The sequence below is a fragment of the Heterodontus francisci genome, chromosome 3, assembly GCF_036365525.1.
Source record: "Heterodontus francisci isolate sHetFra1 chromosome 3, sHetFra1.hap1, whole genome shotgun sequence".
NCBI lineage: Eukaryota > Metazoa > Chordata > Chondrichthyes > Heterodontiformes > Heterodontidae > Heterodontus > Heterodontus francisci.
In genome coordinates, this window is record NC_090373.1 from 25196793 (window position 1) to 25216070 (window position 19278).

Below are 19278 nucleotides of genomic sequence, written 5' to 3' on the forward strand. Positions count from 1 at the left end.
TTTTATTCAACTCTAATTACAAATGTTAAAGGTTGAAATAGAATTCTCCAAAGCCTTCATAATGGCTCCTTGTTAATAATAATTATTGGTTTGGTACTTGGTACCTTTTGTGCTTCATGTCGATGAGAGTCAAGGTAAAGAACCTTGAGTGGAGAGCGTGGCATCCGACCCTTAGTAATATCTTGTAGTTTGAAGAATACACGGAAACGTCCAAAAATACAATACTAAATGTTTATTTTCACCACGCTGTTAAGTATTGTGTAGTCATTAGAAACGCATCTGGAAAGAAAAGGTTTCATTTTCCTTTATACTGTTTGTGTGAAGTGGGGAGAAAGAGGCGAGAACTGAAGCCTGTAATTGTTAAAAACAGTTAACTTCTGCTGTTCCGACTTGCTTCATGATCGTGGAATTGCGATTCAAGCTCGGTCTTCATTTCTACAGCTGGAACTCTCTCTCATCGGTCGTTCCAGCTAACTCATTCATTCAATAGTGTTTGAAGGGGTGGAACAAGCACATGAAATTTGTAACGCTGAATTAAAATGCTATTGGGGTTTTCAAAACGTATTCTACTAAAGGTGACTATTAGTTCTGCAGTAACACCCTCAACAAATAGTTTAAGTCGCCGCCTCTTGGTCTGAGGGTTCGTACTCTAGATTTGGAGATTGTTTGCGGATAACTACAAATACGAGGTCGGGCTGAAATTGAGCCTGAGCGTCAATGTTTCAGTTCGGTTCAGTTAAATTGAATCGCCTAACGCAGGATTAAACTTTTATCTAATTTGACCGCCTGAAACGGTTGGAAGGCGAAGTGGTTACTTAAATACTACAGAAAAAAACTTTGTTGTGATGCTCTTCGTTCCTCAAACGGTTCAGTCAGAAATGATGCATTTGTTGTGTTCTTGTGAGTGAAATGGTATGCTCAATTTCCAGTATGTTTTAAGGAAACCTAAGGGTTGGTACATTGCAAATACTTGGTAAAGACGGTATTAACAGCAACTCCTATTAGGCGCAGTGGTGCGAAATCAGAATTGGTTGGACAAAAATAAGACACAGCAGAATTCAAATCGAGCAGTCAGCAGATTAGAACGGTAAAACTGCAGTGTACACGTTTTTAGTTCTAACTTGGATATTTATTCTTTATTATTTTGTTAGCTCAGTCACGAGAGTTCAATCAACTCCTCAATGCCACAAACGAGGGAAAAGGAGCAAAATTCATGACTCGTTCAAAGGTCTTAATGACAAAGACCAAAATATTGCAATCTTGGTAACGTGGAAAGATGCACACTGGGAGGTACTGGATATGTGAGGGGCTTTGGTGGCTATCCTAAACTGGACAATGTCGAATTGAGATTGAAGTCATGTGAATGTTTTTATAAACTAAAATAATGCAGCTCGCATGTGCAAATCATCTGTATAAATCCTGCCGGCATAGAAGTTGTTTTAGTTTGTACGTTCAGTCTGGAAGTTAATCCGACAAGAGTGCAGCAAATGCCTTTCCAATTAACTAAGTGAGGTCCTTTTTTGTAGTAGCAAAATGTCGCATTTTTTAATGGTAAGAAAAGTGTGTTTTTAGTGACATCTCATTTAAATTAGAGACCAAGGTCATTAAAGGTGTGAGCAGAGAAGGGACTTGCGATGTTGAAACACATTAAACTGCACTGGCTGAGTACTGTTCTATTGGCGCTATCAAGCTTGATCCAAATAGGGATGATGGTTTTAAATATAACTGCATGATCATGGTAAACTGCAGAGCATGAAGCGCAGATTGGGAGATGAGTGTCAGTAATGGAGCTCACGGTAGCGTTCTGCCCAACGGGACACCGTTTCAATGTTTCGGAGCATTTAATTGACTTTATTTGGGTGTGTCAAGAACTTTTTTTTTGTATCATTGCTATTCGATCATAAACTAGCTTCGACACATGCAGCTTAAATGTGCTTCCAGTGTATTAAGTATTTGCACAGCATCTCGTCATTCATACAAATGTTCTGGATTATAAAGGTTATGCAGTGTGAAATGTTGCGTTTATCTTTCCTGTAAATGTGCTTTTCAATGTAAAACACAACGTGCTTAATGAGTTGGTACCAAGCAAGAGTGTTCGTTTGTCAATAAATTCGAAGAGAACATGAGCTTAACAATAAAATTCTTAACATTTAAGATGCTGACCATGCTAAATGTAGAGTTGGGTTAAACTACGTGTTGTATGGAGAAGATTTAATCAAGATCAAGGAGGAAAAAATGCACATTAATGATGGGAGCTTAAATAAAAGGCACTCTACAGTCAGAAATGCAAATGTTTCAAAGCATAATAAAATTTGGTAGCAAACCTCCAGAGCATGCCTCAGTTGAGGGTATGGAGCTCCTCCCTTTAACATGAGATAATTGTGTCTCCAGTATATTGAGGTAAATAAGTATGTACATCTGTTATTATATAGTGGATGGAGAATCACTTTGGTCTGCATCATGACTCCAAAAGCAGCAATGGTCAAAATTTATCTAGAACTCTGGTCATGAAAGTCAACATTGGCATGTAAATGTTTCTACCAAAAATGTCGAGCATTTTGTTTGGAATTTGTCAGCCGGAAGATGAGGGTTTCAACTTCAATTTTTTTTTTAAAGTTGCCAGGATCAGTTTTGGTCTGAACTTGCAGTGATCAACTCTTGTCTGTATTACTGTAGTATGAACTGGAATCTGAAGCTTTGCATGTTAACTTGTAAAACTTCACTGAAGCTGATGTGAACCCTTAGTGTGTTAAAGCTGTACCTGTCAAACGTGGTGTGCAATGGCTTTACAAAGCTTGCTTGCTTAAACTTGGTGTGAAATATTGGTGGTAATTTTGAAAGTAAGCCAGGTTTCACTTTAGCCTGCAACCTTGTTCTAATCTGCCAGCTTCTACCTCTGCATTCAACCTTGTGTCTGACCAAAGCTACCAGGCTCAAATGTGGTCTGTTGATGGATTGTGGACAAAATGTCAGGCTCTGGTAACTTTTTTTATATATTTAAAAAAAAAACATGCTGGACTTTCACTTTGATTCTCAAGTCAGAACTGCCCTCGTATTTTTATCAACCTTGGTCAGATTGATACCCAAGAGGTGTGGAGAAAAAAAAAACTGCAGTTAAAATAGCTGGGCTTGGAATTTTGCTGTGAAAAGCAGTTGGGGTTTCAACCTTTTCATGTGTAACATGAGTTTTGGCAACAAGCTGGGCATGCAACCTTTGTAAATTGCAGGGCTCAACCTTGCTATGTTTTATTAAAAAGCCGGGGCATCTCTCCTGATTATTTGGAGCAGTAAAAATTTGCTGCGGTCAAATTGAGTCTTCAGCTGTCCTTTCACAAATCCAAGGTTAAAAATCTGGGGGGCCTTAACATGGGTCACCAGTTTGACGTGGCTGTGAAAAAGCTCCAGGTATTGATGTTTGGATTGAACGTTGGTCTTCAGAGGTGCGAACAAAAGCAAGATGCAACTTTAGTCAGTAAAAAGCTGGGTGACTTGAGCTTCATATGTGACCTTTTGGCTTGGGAGCTTGTGCCTGTGTGTTTCAGCTAATTGTATCTGCACGGTTGGTTACTAAGTTGCATAGCTCCATCTGGGACAAGCTGCTGGTTTAAAAACCCTAGTCTATCCTTGATATGTAGAAAGCTGGTGGGTTGCAAATGTCTAAAGATGAATTTAGTAATAAACCACAAAGCTGCGAGCTGAACCATTTTGTAACTGAATTTTAAGTCCGGTTTAAACTTCGGTCTTGTGGTCTACAACACTTGCGTAGAGGAAGCAGTTTGTCTTGCGGCTTGAAGAAAACCACTGCTTAGCTTTAACAATTTTGACTGAAATTGGAGTGTTCAAGTGTGGGCCTCCGATCTAGTATCAAACATTGGTCTGCAACATTAGTTTGTGTAAAACTGCAGGCTACAAACTTGGTCTCAAGCACTGTGTAAATAGCAGTCAACAAAAGGCTGTGAAATTGGTCACTTACAACTGTAAGTGCCCCAAAAGCACTGGGTAGCAAACTCCTCGTTAAAAGGAACAATCGTAGGTTTGAAAATTCTCTACTGCACAGTAAAAGACTAGTAACCATTTTTGTATGCAACTGGTAATTAACAGAGCAGTAGTTTCTTTAACATAAAAGTAAAACAATTTTGTTATGTTAGTCACGAAAAAGCTGCTGGCCTCAAACTGCAGTTGCAATAAAAGCTGGGTGTCATGAACTCATAATTTCAGGTCACTAAAAATATGACAGCCTGCAGGCTCAAGTTTGGCTTGCAACTTTGGTCTAGAAAAGCTGCTTGGCTCCAGCCTGGTGTCAGAAGTCTAATTTTTAAACCTGTTGGCAAAGCTGCTGCAGTTAACTTGAGCTTTGCAACACTTTGGCAAATAAAAGCAGATAGCAATGTCTAGTCTGGTTCAAATGTCAAATGATCCAGGTATGTGGAAAGCTGGCAATACTGCATGAAAACAGAGATCTCATGGAAGCACCATCAGTCTGCATCAGGGCTTTAAATTGAGCTGGAGGTGCAAATGTGAAGGTATCTGAATAGCTGCTGTTTAATACTTGGTTGGAGAAAATCTAGCTTGGTCCATGTTAAGGTTTTGAAAAGCTGTAGTGTGAAACTTTGGTAAATCTGTTAAAGCTGTCTATTAGAGGGGAGCTCAAACTTAGTCATTTACCTTGCTTTGTAAAAAGCTGCTGCATTTAATTCTGCACTATTAATTATGGAAAAAAAAAAATCAGTGTAATCTGCAATACTCAGTAAAAAGCAGCTTGGGTCCAGAATCTTGGGTCAGAAAATAGCTTTGTAAAATCTGGCAGCTCAGCATGAGATGCAATAAGTGCAGAAGAGGCAGCATTTTTGAAGTCTCTTGAAAGATGTGCTCAAGCATCCTTACTTAACAATCTAACTTTTTAAACTCAGTTCAAATTTGCTCTTAAGATTGAGGAAAAACTAGCAGTTCACAAATTGAAAAACTGGGGGTACCACTAGTTTTTAAAAATAAAAATTGGTGCTATGATTTTTAAGACTAGATAGGGTACAAACTTGTTCAGTTAGCTGGTATAAAATGTGGTCTGTAATGTAGGTCAGACTAAATCTGAATCTCCCTTTTCAGCTGTTACTCAATCGGAGTCAAATGCTGCAGAGCTCAAAATTGGTACAAAATGGAGATGAAAAAAAATTAGGCAAAAACCTTACTTTTACCAAAGGATGTAACAGGTTTGTATAAGAAAGTGGACCTGAAAAAACATTGCCAACATTATTAAAGAAACTGTTGAACTCTAAGGTTAGTCAAAGCACAAGGTTTTTTAAAAAAAAAAAATTGAAAGTTGGAGCAAGAAAGTAGCCATTTTAAGAGGCCCAAACTTGAACATTTCTGTTAAATTCAAGCTGCCAGATTAAAAGTGGGTCTTGGTTTTGCAAAGACATTTTTTTTCTAAAGGGAAATATTGCAGTCCTCCAGATTAGTATGCAGCCTTTTGAAGCTGGATTAACTTTGATTTGTCAACTTGCAAATGGCCTGATCCTGTTTTGTACTTTTTTCTTTTCTTTAGAGATACAGCATTGAAACAGGCCCTTCAGCCCACCGAGTCTGTGCTGACCAACAACCCATTTATACAAAGCCTACATTCCTACCACATCCCCACCTGTCCCTATATTCTACCACCTACCTATACTAGGGGCAATTTATAATGGCCAATTCACCTATCAACCTGCAAGTCTTTTGATGGTGGGAGGAAACCGGAGTACCCAGCGAAAACCCACGGAGAACTTGCAAACTCCACACAGGTGTGGAACTTGAGGTGAGCCATCCTTGGACTAGTGGTGTGAGTTTGCTTGGTCAGTATGTTTCTCACGCAAACTGCTCCTTAGGAATGTACCATGTCTGGCTGATATGAGTGTTGTTGAAGCCTGATGTCTTTCTGTTCTGTACCAGCTGCAAGGCCAATGGTGAGATAGATATGTAAATGAAGGATTGAAAATGACTATTTTATTCATTTAGAGCAAGAATTAATGTGTAATATTATTGGTGCTTTAGAATGCAAATTAATTAAAATATGATAAGATTATTGGTTGCAGAATAGTATAATTGCCACTGTTTGACTGTAATTCTTTAGAACATCGCACTGAGTCTCAATGTGAGCTCTACTGTGTTTGTTCTCCTTGTGCACAAGTTAATAAAGTAGTTTGCGAGTACTCATGCGAGGAAGTTTGATTTATTCTACTCTATTTTCTTCCACACAGGCAGTACCCTGAATTGAACCTGGGTCACTGGAGCTGTGAGGCTGCGGTGCTAGCCACTGTGCCGCCCGTTCTCTTTTTTTTTTTTTCTGGCCTCTTTGGGGACAAAGGTATGCTCAAACATATAACCTTCAGTCAGTGAAAAGCTACTGGGCTGAAGCTTGGTAAAACCAAGTGAAGGTGAGAGATTAAATCCTGCTGATACTTGTCATAGCATTTACAACATTGTAATTAATTAAACTATCAGAAACTTGCTATTTCTTAGTGCAGTTAATCTCGGTAGCTTGTATTGTCAAAGATTGGTGCTTGGGTGTGTAGTGCAATTGGGTTCAACACATTCCAGGTAGGTAAAACCATTTAATTTTTTGCTAATGTACCTGAGGATTAAGTACACTTTGGTAAACTATACTTCAATCAAATTGAACTTTATGTATCTAATGACTAAATGGAGTAGATGCTACTATAGAATGTGACCAATTCCACACAGACTGCAAATGTGAAGTAATGATGCATGGAGCCTAACTTGACCATATTACTATAGATATAAATCTTCAAGTCTAATGTATGGTCAAATAACAGATTAGATCCAAAAACAATGTTTTTGTACTTAACACCTATTGCAGTAAACAGTATAGAATTTAGGTTATTACAGGTTGCATTTATGCTTTTGTTCAGGGGTTGGGCATAGTTATCTATTGCATACCATGCAGGATTGAATATGAAGAAAACAGTGGTACCAGACGCTGCTCATCACAAAGCCTTAAAACACAAAGGCAATGATGCTGTAAAGAGTCCTGTAATCATTATGTACAAGCACAAAAGTATGGTTGGACATAAAATATTACAACTGAGCTATAAAAAAAAAAGCAACCAAGTTGTGTGAAAGTGTATTTAGTTTAATGTTATCTATTGTGGAATAATTTGTATCTTGTCATAGCTGTAGTATAAAATTAAAATAGTCTGAGCATTGAAGTGTCAGCAGGCAAAGCCACCTGGCATGTTTCAATAACTAGGTAAGATAGAGTCTGCTTGAACTTTGTAATGTTTGTCACAATTAGCCTCTAGGCTCACTTTTTTTGACTTGGCGTCATCTCCCTGACCAGCAGACTCATTCCGCCACCTCCAGCATTCTCAAGCTGTGCCTCCTTAGCTGCTCTCTATCTTGTCATTGAAGAGTGTCTCTGTCTGAGATCAGCTGTCTAAATTCCTGTACACCCTTGCTCACTCAACCTGTTTACACCTTGTCTCTAGTCTAACCCTGACCTTGTCTGCAAGTTTGTTGACAAGAGGAGTACTGTTCTCCTCTGTTGTCCTGACTTACAACTTGCAGAAGCTCAGTACCAGCTCACAAACTGTCTCCAACTGCTGCCCCTCCTCCTCCCCCTCCCCAACCCCCCCCTTCTGGACATCTGCCCTCTGCAGCTTCCAAACTCAGAATCCTGCAACCCCAGACAGCCCACTTACACCTCTTGCATAAAATCCACTAACATGACCATGATAGATGCATTGTTTTCTGCATGTTCCTGTCCCACTGAATTATTATTTTTTTGCTATCTTGACACTAGATTGTTCCTTGGTCCAGTCTCCAACATGTACATCGGTGACTCCTTCAGATGCCATATTTCATCAGGATAATTTTTAATTTGCTGCTCTTACCCACCCACCCACCGCCCCCCCCCACAAACTGCTGCCTCTATACTATGGACGTCCAATGCCTTTGCACCTCCGTGCCCCACCAAGACAGTGTGAGGGCTCTCTGCTTCCTTTTTAAAGAAGCCTGATCAGTCCCCATCTACAATAGCCACCGCCCCACTCCCCCTGGCTGAACCTGCTTTCAAATTGAACAACTTCGACAACTACACTCTTTTTACTTTCAAATAAATGATGAGGGTACCTGCATGGGTACTAGTAATGCTTGTCTTTTTTGTGGGATATGTCAAACATGTTCTAGGCTTACTCTGTTCCCTTACCAACTTTTTTCCAGTACATTGACTAACAGTGTAGTTTCCTGCTCTTGCCTGGAACACTTGATAAACTTTACTTCCAATTTCCCCCCTTAAATCACTCTTTTTTTTTAAACATAGTTCATCTGACCTATCCCTTTCTCGACTTCTCCCTCCATCTAATAGGGATTGGCTGTCTACAAATATTAAAGGCCACGTGCTCAAACAGCTGTCAACTAGACGTCCCACCTTGGCTCCTGGAAGAATTCTGTTTAGTTTGTCGCCAATGTCATCTGCTCTGAATGTCATGGGGTGGGTGTGGGGGGAGGGGGGGAGAAAAAGAACTCTGCAAACTATTGGGATTGAAGGCCAACAAGTCCTCAAGGCCTGATGGCTTACATCTTGGGGTCTTGAAGTATGTGGCAGGGGCAGTAGTTAACAAACTGTAAATTCCCTGGATGTGGGAAAGGTTCCAGTGCATTGGAAAAATGCTCATATTAAGCTCTTATTCAAAAGGGAGGGAGGCACATTCAGTAACTACAAATTAGTTTAACAGGTCAGTGAAGTTGTTGGGATCCATTATTAAGGAAGCAATAGGACACTTGTAAAGTCAAAACACAATCCATCAGTCAGCATGGTTTTATGAAGGGTAAATTGTGTTTAACTAATCTGCTACAGTTCTTCGCAGATGTAACAAGTGAAGAGAATAATGGGGATCCTGTACATGTAGTATATCTGGACTTCCAGAAGGTATTTGATAAGGTGCTGCATAACTTAAGATCAAATGTGGGTAGGGACAATTTATCCCCTTGGATAGAGGATAGGGTAGATGGGACCTTTTATGGTTGGCAAGATGTAACTAGTAGGGTGCCACAAGGTTAGTTCCTTGAGGCCCCAACTGTTTACAATCTATAACTAATTGGATGCAGGGATAGAAGGTACTTTTGCCAAATTGGCAGATTAACAAGAGCAAAGAACAGTACAGCACAAGAACAGGCCATTTGACCCTCCAAGCCTGCACTGACCTGACCTTGATGCCTGTCTAAACTAAAACCTTCTGGGGACTGTATCCCTATATTCCCATTGTATTTGTCAAGATGCCTCTTAAATGTTGCTATCGTAAGCTAACATTAAAATGGTGAAACTGAATTGCAATAAATAAATGTACAAATGGCTATGGATAGGCGCATGGGGTACAAGATGTACCAGCTAGATGGATAAAGAACTGGCTGGGCAACAGGAGAGAGTAGCAGTGGAAGGGAGTTTCTCAAAATGGAGACGTGTGACCAGTGGTGTTCCACAGGGATCAGTGCTGGGACCACTGTTTGTGATATACAAATGACTTGGAGGGAAGTATAGGTGGTCTGATTAGCAAGTTTGCAGACGACACTAAGATTGGTGGAGTAGCAGATAGTGAAGGGGACTGTCCGAATACAGCAGAATATAGAGATTGGAGAGTTCCGAAGAAGGGTCACTGACCCGAAACGTTAACTTTGCTTCTCTTTCCACAGATGCTGCCAGACCTGCTGAGTGAATCCAGCATTTCTTGTTTTTGTGTTAGAGATTGGAGAGTTGGGCAGAGAAATGGCAGATGGAGTTCAATCGGGGCAAATGCGAGGTGATGCATTTTGGAAGATCCAATTCAAGAGTGAACTATACAGTAAATGGAAAAGTCTGGGGAAAACTGATGTGCAGAGAGATTTGGGTGTTCAGGTCCATTGTTCCCTGAAGGTGGCAACGCAGGTCAATAGAGTGGTCAAGAAGGCATACGGCATGCTTTCCTTCATCGGTCGGGGTATTGAGTACAAGGGTTGGCAGGTCATGTTACAGTTGTATAAGACTTTGGTTCGGCCACATTTGGAATACTGCGTGCAGTTCTGGTCGCCACATTACCAAAAGGATGTGGATGCTTTGGAGAGGGTGCAGAGGAGGTTCACCAGGATGTTGTCTGGTATGGAGGGTGCTAGCTATGAAGAGAGGTTGAGTAGATTAGGATTATTTTCATTAGAAAGACGGAGGTTGAGGGGGGACCTGATTGAGGTGTACAAAATCATGAGAGGTATAGACAGGTTGGATAGCAAGAAGCTTTTTCCCCAGAGTGGGGATTCAATTACTAGAGGACACGAGTTCAAAGTGAAAGGGGAAAGGTTTAGGGGGGATATGCGTGGAAAGTTCTTTACGCAGAGGGTGGTGGGTGCATAGAACACATTACCAGTGGAGGTGGTAGACGCGGGCACGATAGCATCTTTTAAGATGTAACTAGACAGATACATGAATGGGCAGGAAGTAGAGATTCAGACCCTTAGAAAATGGGCGACATGTTTAGATAGAGGATTTGGATTGGCGTAGGCTTGGAGGGCCGAAGGGCCTGTTCCTGTGCTGTAATTTTCTTCTTTGTTAGGTGAATGTTCCTAAATTTTGCAGATGGATTTCGATGTGGATAAGTGAGGTTATCCATTTTTGTTGGAGGGTTAGAAAGGTAAATTAGCTACAAGAGAAAACTCAGCTTTGATGCCGAGGGATTGGAGTGTGCTGATACATGAGTTGTCAATGTAGTCTGCAGGTGCAGCAAGTAAAAGGCCAGTGAAATGTTGGCATTTATTACTAAAGGAATAGAGTATAAAAGTAGGGAAGTGTTGCTGCAACTATACAAAGCAGTAGTAAGACTGCATCTGGAGTATTGTGTACAGTTTTGGTCCCCTGAGTTGAAAAGGGAAGTAGTTGGATTTGGAGGCAGTTCAGATGAGGTTCACTAGATTGGTTCCAGAGAGCAAAGAAAATTACAGCACAGGAACAGGCCCTTCAGCCCTCCAAGCCTACACTGATCCAAATCCTCTATCTAAACATGTCGCCCATTTTCTAAGGGTCTGAATCTCTACTTCCTGCCCATTCATGTATCTGTCTAGTTACATCTTAAAAGACGCTATCGTGCCCGCGTCTACCACCTCTGCTGGAAACACGTTCCAGGCACCCACCACGCTCTGCGTAAAGAACTTTCCACTCGTATCCTCCTAAACTTTTCCCCTCTCTTTGAACTTGTGACCCCTAGTAATTGAATCCCCCACTCTGGGGAGGGCGGGGGGGGAAGCTTCTTGCTATCCACCCTGTCTATACCCCTCATGATTTTGTACACCTCAATCAGGTCCCCCCTCAACCTCTGCCTTTCTAATGAAAATAATCCTAATCTACTCAACCTCTCTTCATAGCTAGCGTCCTCCATACCAGGCAACATCCTGGTGAACCTCCTCTGCACCCTCTCCAAAGCATCTACATCCTTTTGGTAATGTGGCCGAAGGGCCTGTTTCAGTGCTGTATCTCTAAACTGCACGCGGTATTCCAAATGTGGCCGAGCCAAAGTCTTATACAACTGTAACATGACCTGCCAACCCTTGTACTCAATACCCCGACCGATGAAGGAAAGCATGCCGTATGCCTTCTTGACCACTCTATTGACCTGTGTTGCCACCTTCAGGAAACAATGGACCTGAACACCCAAATCTCTCTGCACATCAGTTTTCCCCAGACTTTTCCATTTACTGTATAGTTCACTCTTGAATTGGATCTTCCAAAATGCATCACCTCGCATTTGCCCTGATTGAACTCCATCTGCCATTTATCTGCCCAACTCTCCAATCTATATTCTGCTGTATTCTGACAGTCCCCTTCACTATCTGCTACTCCACCAATCTTAGTGTTGTCTGCAAACTTGCTAATCAGTCCACCTATACATTCCTCCAAATCATTTGTATATATCACAAACAGTGGACCCAGCACTGATCCCTGTGGAACACCACTGGTCACACGTCTCCATTTTGAGAAACTCCCTTCCACTGCTACTGTCTCCTGTTGCCCAGCCAGTTCTTTATCCATCTAGATAGTGGACCCCATGCGACTTCACTTTCTCCATCAGCCTACCATGGGGAACCTTATCAAACGCCTTACTGAAGTCCATGTACACGACATCTACAGCCCTTCCCTCATCAGTCAACTTTGTCACTTCCTCAAAGAATTCTATTAAGTTGGTAAGACATGACCTTCCCTGCACAAAACCATGTTGCCTATCACTGATGAGCCCATTTTCTTCCAAATGGGAAAAGATTCTATCCCTCAGTATCTTCTCCAGCAGCTTCCCTACCACTGACATCAGGCTCACCGGTCTATAATTACCTGGATTATCCCTGATACCCTTCTTAAACAAGGGGACAACATTAGCAATTCTCCAGTCCTCCGGAACCTCACCTGTGTTTAAGTATGCTGCAAAGATATCTGTTAAGGCCCCAGCTATTTCCTCTCTCGCTTCCCTCAGTAACCTGGGATAGATCCCATCTGGACCTGGGGACTTGTCCACCTTAATGCCCTTTAGAATACCCAACACTTCCTCCCTCCTTATGCTGACTTGACCTAGAGTAATCAAACATCTGTCCCTAACCTCAACATCCGTCATGTCCCTCTCCTTGGTGAATACCGATGCAGAGTACTCGTTTAGAATCTCCCATTTTCACTGACTCCACGCATAACTTTCCTCCTTTTGTCCTTGAGTGGGCCAATCCTTTCTCTAGTTACCCTCTTGCTCCTTTATATATGAATAAAAGGCTTTGGGATTTTCCTTAACCCTGCAGAGATGAGGGGTTTGTTTAAGAGATTGAGCAGTTTCGGCCTTGACTCCAGAGTTTAGAAGAATGAGAGGAGATCTAATTGAGGTACATAAATGATTAAGGGAATTGACAAAGTAGATGTAGAGAGGATGTTTGCTCTGGTGGGGCAAATTAGAACGAGAAGTCATAGTTTTAGGATAAGGGGTTGCAGATTTAAACCAGAGATGAGGAGAAATTACTTCTCAAAGGGTCTGTGGAATTCACTACTCCAGAGTGTGGTGGATGCCAGGGCATTGAGTAAATGACAGATTTTTACTAAAGGCTTGAAGGGTTATGAAGAATGGGCAGGAAAGTAGAGTTGATGCTGAGGTGAGATCAGTCATGATGGTTTTGAATGGCAGAGCACGTTCAAGGGGCTGAATTGCCTACTGCTGCTATTAGAACATTGCACAGTACAGGCCCTTTGGCCCACAGTGTGCCAAACCTTTAACCTGCTCTAAGATCAAACTAATTACCTACCCTTCATTCTACTATCATCCATGTACCTATCCAAGAGTTGTTTAAATGCCCCTAATGTATCTGCTTCTACTACCACTGCTGGCAGTGCATTCCACAGACCCACCACTCTGTGTAAAGAACCTACCTCTGACATCTCCCCAAAACCTTCCTCCAATCACCTTTTAAATTATACCCCCTGGTGATGGCCCTTTCCACCCTGGGGAAAAAGTCTCTGGCTATCCACTCTATCTATGCCTCATCTTGTACCCCTCCATCAAGTTGCACCTCATCCTTCTTCGCTCCAATGAGAAAAACCCTAGCTCCCTCAATATTTCTTAAGACATGCCCTCCAGTCCAGGCAGCATCCTGGTAAATCTCTTCTGCACCCTCTGAAGCTTCCACATCCTTCCTATAATGAGGCAACCAGGACTGAACACAATATTCCAAGTGTGGTCGAACCAGGGCCCGATAGAGCTGCAGCATAACCTCGCGGCTCTTAAACTCAATCCCCCTGTTAATGAAAGCCAACACACCATACGCTTTCTTAACAACCCTATCAACTTGGGTGGCAACTTTGAGCGATCTATGGACATGGACCCCAAGATCCCTCTGTTACTCCACACTACCAAGAATCCTGTCTTTAAGCCTGTATTCTGCATTCAAGTTCAACCTTCCAAAATGAATCACTTCACACTTTTCCAGGTTGAACTCCATCTGCCACTTCTCAGTCCAGCTCTGCATCCTGTCAATGTCCCGTTGCAACCTACAACAGCCTTCCACACTATCCACAACTCCAGCAACCTTCGTGTCATCGGCAAACTTACTAACCCAGCCTTCCACTTCCTCATCCAAGTCATTTATAAAAATCACAAAGAGCAGAGGTCCCAGAACAGATCCCTGCGGAACACCACTGGTTACCGAGCTCCATGCTGAATACTTTCCATCTACTACGACCCTCTGACTTCTATGGGCCAGCCAATTTTGTATCCAGACAGCCAAATTCCCTGAATCCCATGCCTCATTTTCTGAATGAGCCTACCATGGGGAACCTTCATCAAATGCCTTGCTAAAATCCATATACTCCACATCCACTGCTCTTCCTTCATCAACGTGTTTTGTCACATCTTCAAAGAATTCAACAAGGCTTGTGAGGCATGACCTGCCCCTCTCAAAGCCATGCTGACTGTCTCTAATCAAACCATGCTACTCCAAATAATCATAAATCCTGTCTTAGAATCCTCTCCAATAACTTGCCCATTACTGACTTAAGACTGACTGGTCTATAATTCCCAGGGTTATCCCTATTCCCTTTCTTGAACAAGGGAACAACGTTTGCCACCCTCCAATCATCCGGCACTACTCCAGTGGACAATGAAGATGCAAAGATCATCGCCAAAGGCGGGGCAATCTCTTCACTCTCTCGCTTCCCGTAATATCCTTGGGTAAATCCCATCTGGCCCCGGGGACTTATCTGTCCTCATATCATTCAAAATTTCCGGCACATCCTCCCTCTTAACCTCAGCCTGTTCCATGCTGTCCTCACAAATGACCAGGTCCCTCTCTCTAATGAATACTGAAGCAAAGTATTCATTAAGGACCTCCCCTACCTCCTCCAACTCCAGGCAGAAGTTCCCTCCACTATCCCTGATTGGCCCTACCCTCACTCTGGCCACCCTCTTGTTCTTCAAGTGTAGAACGCCTTGGGATTTTCCTTAATCCTACCCGCCAAGACTTTTTCATGTCCCCTTCTCGCTCTCCTAAGTCCATTCTTCAGTTCCTTCCTGGCTACCTTGTAACCCTCTGGGGCCCTGTCTGATCCTTGCTTCCTCAACCTTAAGTAAGCTTCCTTCTTCCTCTTGACTAGCTGTTCCACATCTCTTGTCATCCAAGGTTCCTTCACCCTACCATCCCTTCCCTGCCTCGTCTGGATAGGTTTGTTCCGCAGTCGCAGCAAGTGCTCCCTAAACAACCTCCACATTTCTGTTGTGCATTTCCCTGAACATCTGTTCTCAATTTATGCTACCCAGTTCCTGCCTAATAGCACTGTAATTCCCCCTCCCCCAATTAAATATTATCCCACCCTGTCTGCTCCTGTCCCTCTCCATGACTATAATAAAGGTCAGGGAGTTATGGTCACCATCACTGAAATGCTCTCCCACTGAGATCTGCCACCTGGCCTGATTCATTGCCAAGCACCAAGTCCAACCTGGTCTCCCTTCTAGTCAGCCTATCTACATAGTCAGGAAACCTATTTAATTCCATTATGTTCTGAGGATGATGCAACCCTCCACAACTAGGCTTCTGGTACATCATCCATCCATCCATCCATCCATCCATCCATCCATCCATCCATCCATCCATCCATCCATCCATCCATCCATCCATCCATCCATCCTCTCTCCCTCCCTCCCTCCCTCAACAGATTCCCCTCGCTCAGCACCACTGTGCTCAACAGGGTCCTTGACCAGTGTCAAGCATGTTAGTGGCACTTCTACCCTGCCCCCTTTGCCTCCTTCCTACTAACATACAAGGGTTACTTTTTGTCCTCCTTTCCACCTCAAGCCTCCATCCAAAGCATTCGGCCTTGCCATTACTGCCACATCCAGTGTGATGTCACTACCAAAAGCATATTTCCCCCTCCCCTGTCAGCATTCCTAAGGATCATTCCCTCTTACACCCTGGTCCACTCTTCCATTATCCCAACACTTCTTCCCGTTTTGCACAGCAGCTTCCCATGCAATTGCAGAATGTGACACCTGCCTTTTTTTTTAAACTTCCCTTCTCTTCACTATCCAATGGCCCAAACACTCCTTTTCAAGTTTAGCAGCAATTTAGACAGACTTGGACATGAAAAGATACAGCCCTGAAACAGGCCCAATAAGTCTGTGTTGACCAACAACCACCTATTTATACTAATCTTACATTAATCCCATATTCCTTAACACATCCCCACCATTCTCCTACCACCTACCTACACTAGGGGAAAATTAGAATTGACCCATCAACCTGTAAGTCTTTGGCTGTGGGTGGAAACCAGAGCACCTGGCAGAAATCCACGTGGTCACCAGGAGAACTTACAAACTCCACACAGGCGGTACCCAGAACTGGACCCGGGTTGCTGGCGCTGTGAGGCGAAGGTACTAACAACTGTGCCAGCCCAATTTACTTGCACTTTCAAAGAGTATACTGTATCGGCTGGTTGTCATGTGCTCACTGGAGACCAAGCGCTGATGCGGTGACTGCTTTGAACAACATCTTGGCTTTGTGCAAAAGCCTAAGAGTTTCCAGTTGCTTTCGATTGCAACAGCACCCCCCTCATAATCTCATAGCCATACCTGTCCTGGACTTGCTGTAGTGTTCCAGTGAATATCAACACAAGCTTGAACAGCATCATTGATTTTAGTCACACTACAGCCTGCCAGACTGAACATTAATTTCAATGTCGGAGCATCACTGTCCCTCTTTGGTTTGTTACTTGGAAAAAAAAATAAGGTGTCTGCTCCCTGTTAACGTTTTGTGCTTTAGGTCAGGGCTCTTCATTTGCATCAATTTATATAAAAAAAAAACTTCTGCAGTAAGGCTTTGTCTTTTCAGCACACCATTAAGATACTGTTTGGCTTTGCTGCATGACCTAGTCATGTATTCTGTGGCCCTGTATCCAATCACCTTGCCTTTATCTTTTTTTTTTCTCTTTCCCCACCCCACTTGACTGGATTCACCTGTTACATTATAAACAATTGCGAGTTCAAATGAAGGGTCACCTAACATGGTGTTATTTCTGCTTCTCTCCACAGATGCTTCCGGAGTGCAGCATTTCTTTGTTTTTACTTACAGATGGAATTTTGCAGAAAAGTAGCTGTCCATAACAAATGCTTTCTTTTGAAGAATTGGATTGCTTCAAGAACAGATTGATCCATCCTCACTCTTAATTCTGGTACCTGAGATTGCATCTTTGGGCAAGTGTGACTTAAAGGATGTCCTGCACATGAGATGTGCCCAGTCTGCACTGTGCACATCAGACCACTGGCTTTGTCATTCTAAGCTGTTTGTCTTCAAGCCTAAACCCAAACAGGCTTAGTGAGATATTAAATGATCTTCAAGCCTAAACTGGAACATCCTGACTTCATTGATTCTGCTGTAGAAGAATTCTGGGAACACAGGAAAGCTGCAGTACTAGATACATCAAACTTAAAAAAAGAAAAAACAGGGACTGGTTTAATTTAAAAATGACAAGGAAATTTAAGTTGTGCTAATAAAACTGTTGGCTCATGCTCATTGGGTTCACAAGCCAAGGGGCAAAGACTGTCTAAAGCCTGCAGCACCTTTCAATCGAAGTTGAATATCTGAAAGGACTGGTGGTTTTCAGGTGGAAAAAAAACTGAAATTTACACCAGGACTGGCAACAACTTTCCCTGAAGCACTAAAATCTGGTGTTTGACCAGCACACCAAAGGCAAAAGATCTGCACACTGACGAGGAATCCGCAGTGGAAAGCTGGTCTGAGTAGTTTGAAATTCTTTGTGGTCCTAAGTGCGCAGTGCATGATACTGCCATCAATCACAAAACAGCCTTTCAAATAAGTGGATGAGAGCCCAACTCTGCAGTAAACTGCCATCAAGCAAATTGAAAAAGAACAAAGCCCCTGGAGCCAAAATAAAAAAAAAAAACTGGACTGTTCCATCGACAATGGGTTCACCCTTGTGTTTTTATTGCTGGGAAGATTGTGGCAAGAGAAATTCTGAAAGAATGGGTTTCTGCCTACCATTTTGTCTAAGACCATTTTAGAGCCAGTATAGCTTCAGAGCAAACAGGCACCAAAAACATTCAATTGACACGAGTAATTGGAGAGCAAAACAAAGGCCTGTGTTTTTAATTTGCTGTGCCTGAGAAAGGCATTTGACAGTCATAAGATGGACTTCAAACATTTCATATACTTTTTCCCACCCAGATTCCTAGCTTCTGTGAAACAGTTGCATGAAAGTAAACTTCAAGTCCAGCAAAAGTGACCTTCCATCCCTTGTGTATCTCTAATGGTATGGACTGGCTCCAACCATGTTGACCATCTTTTTGAGCATAATTCTGCAGCAGGCAATGCCAGAGTTCACTGAGGGTATTTATGTAAGCAGCTGGACTGAAGCCCTTCTCAAACTTGTCTTCAGGCTCCAATACAAAGACTGTTCTGTGCAATTTTCAGTCATTTCACAGCACTTTGTTTGTTTGCCCACAGTCAAATACAATGCTTTTTTTTATTTTTGGAGCCAGCACAACTGTCGGGGTGAAGGAGCAATCTAAGCAGAATACAGAAAGTCAAACATTGTCAGTTAACCAAGCTGAAGGCTTTAAAAGAATTTACTGATTTGGGGAGCACCCTCTAGTTTGATTCCAGCATTGTCTATTTCCTAGTCTAGCATATTTAATCATAAAGAAAAAAAATTGGCAGGCTTAACCTGTGGACAGAAGGGGACAAATCCATTGTCCTTGCTGTTTATGTGGCTGGTAGTAATGTGTCCTGTAATGCTGTCTGTGTACACCTTGAACACTCCCATCACTGCCTTGGCAATTTCAAGATCTGCTGGCAGGACTGCATCACAAAATTTTCATGGGAAAAAAACTAACAGGAGCATCAAGCCCATCCTCCTGCAAAGCTTACTGTTGGACATGTAATGTTGCCCACATAGGCTCTAGTCATCTGCCCAAGCTGGTCTCGCATGGAGATGACCAGAAGTAAAGAGGAGCCTCATGCAAATGTTGCAGGGACTCCTTGGAAGTTCCTCCAGCACATCAACCATTGCCAGTGGAAAATACAGGCCATAAATTGTGTTGCCAGGAGATAGTACAGTTTGAGTAGTACTGGCAACTTGGAGTGTAAAACAAGGATGAACTGATATATCCAATTGCCCTCAGTAGCAACACTAATTAGCATGTTGTGTGGGAGAATTGGCTGGTGACTGCCCTGACAAGCCATCAGGAGGACTGGAACTAATAACTTCAAAGTTCCCAAAATAGTTCTCTG